The following is a 10,326-nucleotide window of genomic DNA, read 5'->3' as shown; positions in this document are numbered from 1 at the left end:
TAAATATGGTAGTTTAAGTTTGAGATGGAGACTCCACCTGCCAACTGCAGAACTCCAATGCTTATAATGAAAACATCTGAGTGGCAATTGGAGAAGGATTCCCTTCCTAATAGCCTTTTTTACATGCAAAATAAATTATTTAATTGTTTTTAAAGGGTGACTGGTCATTGTTTGCTCTCTAATCCTTTCCCCATCATTACACCAGAGGTTGTTTTGGAGCTAGTCTGGCTGTTGGACTTTCAAAACCATCACAGCTGAGCATTTATTACCCACCTAGCAGGAGACAGTCTATGAGATCAATACACACAGCAGACATGCATGCAAGTGGTTCTGTTCAGAACATCGACAAAAATAACTTTTAAAAGCTCCTAGTGCGCAGCAATTCTTGCCCACAATGCAACCCTTGTGTGCTAGAGGAATAAAATTAATAAATCAAAATAAAGTAGGTATAAGTGATTCTGTGAGTCTGAAGCAATAGCTATCAGTTCAGGTCCATCATAATAAATAAAACCTGGCAATTCGTCCCGCTTCACTGAAAGGTTTCACTACCTCCCCACTCTGTTGTTTAGCCATTTTTGTAAGCATGTATAATGAAAACTGCCACGGTTGTGTCTGTGCTATTCAATATTTCAATGGATGTTCAACCACACCATTCTGGCACAAGAACTCTATGTTCTATGCAGCCAGTTATTGCCGTCATGCAGCTAAAGAGTTCATCCACACTGCGGACACTGTCATCAGCACTTTCAGGTTCTCAGATCTTTATATCAAAAACTTATTGTTTGCCAGACAACTTGAAATACGATTCTACCTCATTTATGGAGGCACAAAGCCAATTGGCAATACCATGTAGTCTGAAATGGGTTTCAACACATCTCACTTTGGATTTAGTTTACCTGGAACTGACTTTCACCTGCTGCTCTTGACACAACACGTGAAAAAGACAGAAAGTGTGAATAGTGGCTGAAAAAATATGTTGAAGAAACTCAGGAGTTATAAATGGAAGCACTGACTCAAAAACCCTCTGCACAACACTCCTTTCCATACTACTCAGCACTTGAATATATCTCTCTAGTGTAAGAAGAATTAGTCTTTGAATCTAGGTTAGACAATGCCTTGTACCAAAGTTACCAACATACTCTCTGAAAGCAATTAAAGTGAACACACTTATCAGCATCACCAAAATAAAATCAAAACATATGGATAGGATTCACCTAACCTACCAAATCCCTGAACTGATGTGTCTATACATAAAATGCATCCAAGCAGCCATTATAATCAAAACTGGCTCAGTTCAAACACCCATAAGAAGGGTGACTGGCATTTGTGACCCTACATGAGACAGAAAGGGCAAGCTCAGAGTAAGGCGAGGTTTTGAGGCACAAAAGTCAAGGAAAGGCAAGAAAATGTGTTTCAGTATAGTACAAGAGGAAGCAGAAAGAATGTGGAGAAAAGAAATAGCAGGCAGAGGATAACATGGAAATTACTTGGTGCGCAGATGAAGGAAAACTATTAGTAGAAGAGTGGCACATATGTAGTTTTTATTATGATTACTTACCTCCATCACAACTACATAACTGAGAGCATGCAACAGTATGTAGTCCTAGTAGAGATGTAGCACTAGCCTCTGCTGTTCTGTAATGCATCAGCATTTTAGGAGTGCCTTTCCTGGCCAGGCAGGGAGCATCAGGACTGACAGAAAAAGGACAGACCACATCCTGACACCACTGTCTGCTGCTGCATGATACAGCGTGAGGAACACATTGAGCAAAATTACAAAAAGACAGTTGTCTTTCAATTAGTCATTTGGAAAACAGCAGGCACTGTACATTCCTTAGCGCGTTGTTGAGAAGCTCCCACATTTTTCCCCACAGCAATCACACTTAAATAAAGAAGCTGTTGTTGGGGCTGTACAGTATCAGCACTATACTGGTTTACAAAATAGCATCCTAAATGACTTTTACTTACTATGGAGTTTTACTCTGTCTTGAAAAATGAGTAGTGCTATGTGTTGGTACTACTGCCTGAACTATCAAAGGACTTTTCAGGCAGCAAATCTGAGCACGCAAGCCATGGTCAATGATCAAAACTGTGCCTGCACTGCCTTGTCCACACATACTGGGCTTGCCTGCCACAGTTTCATAGCTGGGAAGCTACAGAGGTGGCTTCTATGAGAAGCTTCTGGAAACTTTCCCCATGTCCAACAGAGACAATGCCACCTGGTTCCAAGATGGACCAGCCGCTGGCCAAGACCAAGCCCATCAGCAGTGATACATCAGCAATGATGTATCTGGGATAACAGATTTAAAAAGGGGAAAGAAGTTACTGCATAATGGCAACTGCAGAGAGAAGAGTGAGAATAAGTGAGAGAAACAGCTCTGCAGGTCGGTGAAGAAGGGGGAGGATGAGGAAGAGGTGCATCAGGCACCAGGTCAGAGATTCCCCTGCAGTCTGTAGGGAAGACCATGGTGAGGCAGACTGTCCCCCTGCAGCCCATGGAGGTCCACAGGGAGCAGATATCCACTTGCAGCCTGTGGAGAACTCCACACCAGAGGTGGATGCCCAACAGAAGCTGTGACGCCATGGGAAGCAGGCTCCTGGCAGGACCTGTGGAGGCAGGAGCCTGCGCTGTAGCAGGTCTGCTGGCAGGACTTGTGTCCCTGCAGGGACCCACACTGGAGCAGTCTGTTGCTGAAGGACTGGACCTGTGGGAAGGATTCACATTGGAGAAATTCATGGAGGACTGTCTCCTGTGGGAAGAACTTCAGGCCGGAGCAGGAGCAGAGTGCGAGGAGGAAAGAGTGGCAGAGACAATGTGTGATTAACTGACCACAGCCCCCCCTCCCTGTCTCCCTGCATTGCTGGTGGGGAGACGGTAGAGAATTTGAGAGTGAAGTTAAGCCCAGAATGGAGGGTGGGATGAGGGAAAGGTGTTTTTAAGATTTGATTTTATTTCTCTTTACTCCACTCTGATTTGCCTGGTAATAAATTAATTTCCCCAATTTCAGTCTGCTTTACCCATGACAGTAATTAGTGAGTGTCTCTCCCTGTCCTTATCTCAACCCACAAGCCTTTTGCTGTATTTTCTCTCCCCTGTCCAGCTGAGGGGGGGAATGACAGAATGGCTTTGGTGAGCACCTGGCATCCAGCCAAGGTGAACCCACCACACCACACATCTGAGCTACTAGGTCAGGCTACCACACCTGAAACTGGGTTAAATATACTAGTTAAAATATTTAGGCTTTACACTGAAAGTACAGGAAAACAGTATTTCAGCTACTTTGTAGTCTGGATTCGTGACCATGGTCACCCTCAATAGCAAACTTCTCATCCTGTCATCAAAGACAGGATGTGGTAAGAGAGGAAATAAAGAAAAAGAATACTCCAAGATACAGGCAAAAAAATCACTAAACACAATCCACACGAGTAATACAGAATTCCTGAATAGTAAGTAGGCAGTGGGTTCACATTTTTTTTCTCAATGACACTATTGTTTCTCAGGTTCCTTCTACTGTACTCAAGCACAGATTAACATCAAACCAGAAAAGTATTTAGCCTTTGGCATTTTGGAAGGAATTTTGGTCAAAATAAAACATTCTACATATAAACTTGTGTGGAAACCAATACATCAATAGAAAGAATAAATAAATTACAGGTTATATCATAAAGACAGGTGATAACTCTAGAAATAAGAAGAAAGATAATTCTATAAGGAAACCTGCAGCTTCCAGATGCCTGTGCATGTTCTAGATTTCCTGAATCCCATAGCAAATTTAAGTCTTTAGGAACTCTCAGCACAAACTACTGCTCTTTCATCACCTTATCCTTTGGCTCCCTGTCCTGTATCTGGGAGAATGAAGCCAAAGTCTGGGCATGCCAAAGCAGCTCTGAAGATCTCATGATCCTGCCCTTGCGCAAAATCCTTCATATAAACAGGGTCTTCATCTCCTGGCTTCTTCTTTTTTTATCCAGTCCCTTTCTGATTTGTGGCATTCTTTTCCTGAAAACCAATTTTTATGCTACAATACATTCACATATTGTTAGAACAGAGGAGCACCTCAGAGAAGAACAATCTGCTCAGGTCTCATGGAAAATACACAAGATGAGTGCAGCCAGGAATTCAACCTGAGTTAAAGACAGTTTTGCAGTCTTATGTGAGTTTTCTTTCCTCAACTGCTGTACTCATACTCTATCAATCAGGATGCTGGATTACTCAAGCTTTCCTTGTGTCACCAATTTCACATCATCTTTTTGTGGATTTACCCACAGGCTTCCTTGTGACAGAGGATGAAATTCGTCTCACTTGATGTTAGATATCTATTGATTATTGATATCTACACATAACCAGTCACTCATGGTTTCCTTCGTAAGATACTCTCTTAATGGAGAGAAATAGATGGTTTTAGGGTGCAATTCGCTTGGTCTGTTTTCTGTACTCACATTAGGAAAGGATGAACTGTGCCACACAAGACCTAACCTCAATTTAGGTAGATGAATCCCACTGGGATTCCTCACTGATTCCTCACTGGGCCTTGCAGTCCGGCTGAACTTGCCTCCTGCAAGTCTGGAGCTGACTGCAATGGGAATTCCTCATTAAAGACATTCACTTCAAAAGCTCCAAATTTGATGGCACTTTGCTTCTCACTTCTCCCAGAACACGTGCTAGCTGAAGCATGTACTATACACAACTTGCACAGAAAGGCCCTAAAATCATACACTGCTTTAGTATGGCAGATGCCTGTGTCAACTCAGTGAGATCTTTCCACAGCCTTAAATAAACATTATTTGTGGATGCATTTTTATACTTTTAAGTCAGATGCTGCCTTACTGCAGTTTTATTCATTTCTGTCAGAGATAATGAACAAGCACTTCTATTTCCTTTGTAAAATCATTCTTCCATCCCATCCCTCATTTAACACATCTGAGAAACTACTTTGGTGATCATGAAGGAGTATCATCATTTGGTTAGTGAGACTCCATTAAACTTTCTAACTAAACAAGCATACTTTTTCCAGAGTTCATATCATGTAGGAACTGAGATAAAAGCTTAAGCTATCTATAGTTTAGATAAATACAATGCTGACTGACAGATTAAACCACTGCTAGGGTGACCACTTAAGCAAAGACAGCTTTTTCTCCAGAATTATTTCATCAGCTCCTAGTCTGGGCTAACTATAAAGGCAGTCATAGAATATATTCGCCTCCCCATTCAGACTGGCATCTTGGCAAGTTCAGATGACCTCTCTATCCTAATTTCTCTGCCTTAAACTTAAAAGAAGGTGAGGGTGATTGGTTTGAACTCAGACAGACACTGCTCTTCTAAATGTCTAAAGTGAAGTGAGGTGAATGTCACTAAATGGCTGTGGTAGGAGAGGACCTCCATAGAATAGATTTGTTCCAGTTTAAGTAAGGTGAAATGGAATACAAACAGATTTAATATCCTAGTTTTGGCACATGTGGAGCTTTACAGATGTTGTGCAAAACCTGTTCGGAGCCCAAAGCCCAGTGAACGTACAGGCTGTCTTTGTGGCCCATGATTTGGGACATGATCAGGAAGGCGTGAGCGTAAGACTTCATCTGCAGTGTGGAAGGGTAGGACAGAGGCTCTCATCTCAACAATTCACCTACGCAACAAATTGTCCCATTCACAGGGGAGAAAATATGAAGAAGGAAATCCAGGTCTCGTTCTGTACCACATTAAAAGAAAAAATCTGAAAGATAGAACAAACACTGTATTTGAAGTCATATCAGAAATTATAGAATCATAGAATAGTTTGGGCTGGAATCTTACATTAATCTTTCCAGAGCCTGTTCCAGAAGACACTCTTCTCTCACAATTTTTATTCAAAATCCTAATGCTACTACTTATCCCAATGCAAAATATAAAATGGAACAAAAGATACTCATCCTTCATGTCATGTGGGCTAAACCCCAAGAACATTGTTGGGCAAAGTAATGAATGCTCCCTTGCTTAAAGCAAGAGGATGTATGTACATTCCAACAAAAAGTATAATGTTTCCCCTGAGGTTCACTGAGGAATAAAGATAGCATTGATAACCATAGTAGGACTGGAGGTTAAGGTTTCTCTTAACTGTCCCAGATTTGCCTTGTTAACTGTACCATATATTCTATAGATCTACGTTACTATGAAATATGAGCTCTATATTCCTACAAAAGCACAAAGTAGGAACTCTGGAATATATCGCTAGGAAAGAAAAAAGAAAAATAAAAAATTAAACCAAAACTCCCAAGAAACTGGACCAGAAAAAGCCTCATTACATGAGGTTTTGTCAGCTGAAAATTTCTGTTTTAATTTCCAGAAAGTTGAAACCCACAATTCTACTTCTTCTACAGGACCAGAGACCAGATAGACAATAACTAAGTTTTGTTATCAAAAATATACAAAAATAAAAAGCACTAAATGTGAGTCCTGACTCATGTTTCTAAACCCCTTGCCTCTATCATACTGTGTAACTAAATGAGATTTACCAGATGTCTGTAAACAGTGAGGGAGACAAAGTCAGAAATCTTTTAGTCAAGAGACAGAAACAAATATCTTCTATCAAACAAACCTAATTTTCAACCCAAAGAGAAGGAAATTTTACTACATGTGAGCACAATTTTTTCACTGCTGAGAGTGTTGTCTAAGACAGTAGCAAATATCAAGTGCAGAAATTGCAATCAGGGACAAGGAGGGGATTTTTAAATCAGGTACACGTGCAGTTAAGGGACATGGAGGAAGAGGAGGATCATCTCATATGAGGAACACCTGAACCTGCTAAAACCCTCAGGAACCCTACAAAAAACCACCAGGCACAGCAAATTCCTCCCATCACTATCAAAAATACCAAATAAAGGTGTTTCAAAGTAAAGCTCTAAGCTTCTTTATTAATTGTCATGTTCTGTGATTGCAAGTTGTTGCAGCCTGCAGCTGAGCTAGGATGTGGGGTACACCTCTCTCTGAGCTGCTCCTTCTGCCACAGTTTTCATTCACTTAAAACAGAAGCCAAAGATGGTCATGGAAAAAGCACATGAACCAAATCCACCAGATTTCGAATATTTGCATGCAGCTGAAGAAACATTGTAAAATGTAATTTCTTCTCTGAATCCCTGTGAGGTATCAACTTCAGTATTTGATAGACATTTTAAAAAGTGTATGTAACCATATCTGTAGGGGCAGAGAAGTTTCCCAGTTGCAGAGAAGGAACTTTGTAACTAAAACATAAAGTCTTAGAAAGACGTGAAAGTAGTCTGGATTTGCATCCTAGCAGGGGGTTCATCTTGAGGGAAGAAGCTGATAGAAAAATAAACAGAAATGTTTGATGGCAGAATAAATCTAGAAAGCGGTAAAAAAAAAGATTATGTAAAGAAGATACAGCTGAATGAAAAATGTCTAAATATTGTGTGACAAGCAATAAAGCAGCAACTCTTGCAGTTATTTTTGCAGAACCTGCCAAATCACGTCAGAAATCTGCATCAGGCCTGCAAAATCAAACAGAAAGAAGTTTAAAAATACCAGAATTAAGTTTATCTCTTCATTTTATCCTCTTCTTCCACATAAGACCCTAGGCCTTACCCAGTGTTGAAGCAGCATCCAAGGCTTTGTGAGCTGCAGTGCTGGGACACAGAATCACAGAATATGCTGAGTTGGAAGGGACCCACAAGGATCAAGTCCAACCCTTACCCTTGCACAGGACCATCCCCAAGAGTCACACCACATGCCTGAGAGTATCATCCAAACACTTCTTGAACTCTGTCAGGCTTAGTGCTGTGGTCACTTCCTGGGGGAGCCAACCACCAATCCAAATCCCTTACCAAACAAAACTGAGATTTCTTCTCAGTATCAGTGCTATCATTTAGTATTTTGGTGTACCACAAAATTTCTGTTTAACATCACAAAACCTCTGAGAAGGGAATTGCTGTTACAGGTAATATTATCCTTAGCTTAAAAATAGAAATTTCAGACACTACCACAGCACATACTTGTCATATATTCATGTGCCTGGGTACTCCTGCTAAAACTCAGACGCTTTGAGAGTGACCCACACCCTTTCCTGGCCCTCAAAAAATCCAGTGGTAGAGAGGACCAAATCTCCAGAACAGCACTGAGGGGGTAAGGCCAGACCACTGCATAAGAGGAGTCTCAGGGCCATGTCCTGGCCCCCCAGCTGAGCAGCACCAGCTGGCTGGTGTCTGCACTGTGTGGGGCTGTTCCCTCCATAGCAAATGTACCTTGTCTCTCAGGGTGCCGGTGAACAAGCCAAGTAGATAGTCAGAGATCTGATATCCAAGTTTGCTCCATGACTTTCTTTTATTCAGCAGTATGAAAAAGGCCAGAAAGTAAACAGTCATTCTTTGTTTTGCCCCTCAAAGGGCACCTGCAGGAAATTAATCACACCTGCAGGAAATTAATACCTCCCTAACTCATTCCCAAAGAACCATTAATGTCTCTTATGAATAATTCAAAGCTTTTTGCAAAAAATATGTATTTATTTTTTATATCAAACATGCAAAAGTACATATGAGAAGTCAAAAGCGACCATTTTAACGTTTCCTTCTGTCCTTGAGTACTCAAGCGTGCAGTCTTGATGTTCGTTCGAAAGCTTAAAAAAACCTTTACGAAAAATAGTAATATAAGCAGTTATACTACCCCTTATCTGTCTTATTAGTAGGATCTAAGTAACACTACCACTACTCCTGTTTGTACTAATAGGATATTCATCTGTAGTGAGTGCTCCTTCTATCAGACAAGTAATTCAACATCAAGGCTTGATGTGAGGCTGTGATTAGAAAATGACCAGTGATACTTTTTTGTGAATAGATGAAAAACGTTGAGCAGAGAAGTAAGGAGCTGCTTTACTGGTGCATTTTGCACTGGTGACATCAATACGGAAAGTCCTTTTTCTGTATATTGTTCTGGTATCAATATATTAAAAAGGCTACAAAAAACTTACCTGAAAACAGGAGAAAATGTCTTAAAATGAAAGTCTCAAAGAGTTTGATTTCTTCAGTTTATCAAAACAAAATTGGGTGCTGACTTGACAGTTTCGTGATGACCAAATGTCATGTACCATGAAGACCTCTGATCTAAGAGAGAGAAGGTTTAACAGAGGGTAGGTCCAAATAAAAGGAATATATTTTAAACAATCACAACAAATTACCAAGGACAATTAATAAACTTTCTGCCTCTTCATGGCTTCGAATCAAAACCGGGTGCCCTCCTTAAAAATACGCTTCAGAAAAATCCAAGCGATTTTTCCCAACTTATAAGTAAATAAAGGATCAGTAGGAAATACATGAATGGTAAAGACTAGGTGACATTAATTACCACAGTTCCTGCACTCGAAGGTATTCCTTTGCCTTTATGGGAAGTAAAATAGTTTCAGCCATCTGTTGACAGCAGAGTCGTGACGTCCGGCAATTTTGACCTGCGCTCCAGATTTTGACAAAAAGTAATCCCTAATCCTTCTGTCTCTGTCGCCCTTCCAGTACTCTTGAGAGATTCCCTCGCTCCCTGCCCCTATCCTCCCAGTCATCCCGCTTCTCATCGCACACTTTCACTTTCGCTTCTCTCTTCCCTCCCGTCGTCGACAGTGGAGATGGCAAGGGGCAGAGAAGGGACCGGAAAAGAAGCTTGCTGCTTTGTTTTACCATCCTTAATAAAAAAGGTAAACTTAAAAGAGCTAAAACGGGAAGCTGGAAAGCAGGTAGCGGTTCGTCACGAGCGACACGCTCGGTATCGGCTCAACATAGGATTCCGCAACTCTCCACAAGCCCTGGGAGCAGGGGCCGCTGGGCTGCTACAGCAGCAGCATCCGCTCGCCACCTCCCGATCATGGAGAGAAAAAAAACAGAGGCTCTTCTGCCGAAACCCGGGATCGAACCAGGGACCTTTAGATCTTCAGTCTAACGCTCTCCCAACTGAGCTATTTCGGCTGCCGTGGCTCCCGCTATGGCGTGATAGGGCTAATTTGTTCTTTCCCACCCGTCACCTGGCTGAGTTTATTACATTTGGTGATTTAAATAAAACAGATGTTATTCACTCTACAGTGCGGGATAGCACAAACGAATCAATGAAGAGTCTTTGCCGTAAGCCAAATTAAAATGCAGCAGTAACACAAAACTACCCGTATACATCTATGCACCACACATAACCTACACGTGTTTACTATCAGAACAATGGTGTTTTGGCTTTGGCTCCCTGGATCATTTGGGAGAGTAACAGAAACAACAACATTCTGTGGGATTTAGGAGCGTTAAATTAGCAGTATTTTAGCTTCAGTTTTCAGGGACTTTATTTTGAAGCCTGACAAATTCTGTGCAGAA

At 41.3% G+C, this 10,326-nt stretch overlaps 1 long non-coding RNA gene and 1 other non-coding gene across 3 annotated transcripts; both read right to left on the bottom strand.

Moving 5' to 3' along the window:
• Window positions 1-5,383: 5,383 nt before the first annotated feature.
• On the bottom strand, window positions 5,384-9,994 carry LOC127467604 (uncharacterized). Of its 2 annotated transcripts, none has more exons than XR_007903206.1 (4): window positions 9,329-9,994; window positions 8,955-9,087; window positions 8,233-8,398; window positions 5,384-7,482 (listed from the first exon to the last, which is right to left on the bottom strand). It is a non-coding gene; the product is annotated as an uncharacterized LOC127467604 (long non-coding RNA). The 2 variants fall into 2 exon arrangements; XR_007903207.1 differs by having other exon boundaries at window positions 8,233-8,378.
• On the bottom strand, window positions 9,864-9,936 carry TRNAF-GAA (transfer RNA phenylalanine (anticodon GAA)). The gene has a single exon. It is a non-coding gene; the product is annotated as a tRNA-Phe (tRNA).
• Window positions 9,995-10,326: the final 332 nt, after the last annotated feature.

Source organism: Manacus candei, unplaced genomic scaffold, assembly GCF_025592945.1.
Source record: "Manacus candei isolate 608988 ecotype Guabito, Panama unplaced genomic scaffold, ASM2559294v1 h1tg000014l, whole genome shotgun sequence".
NCBI lineage: Eukaryota > Metazoa > Chordata > Aves > Passeriformes > Pipridae > Manacus > Manacus candei.
Note: the sequence above shows the minus strand (reverse complement) of the source record. Positions and strands in the feature narration are given on the sequence as shown.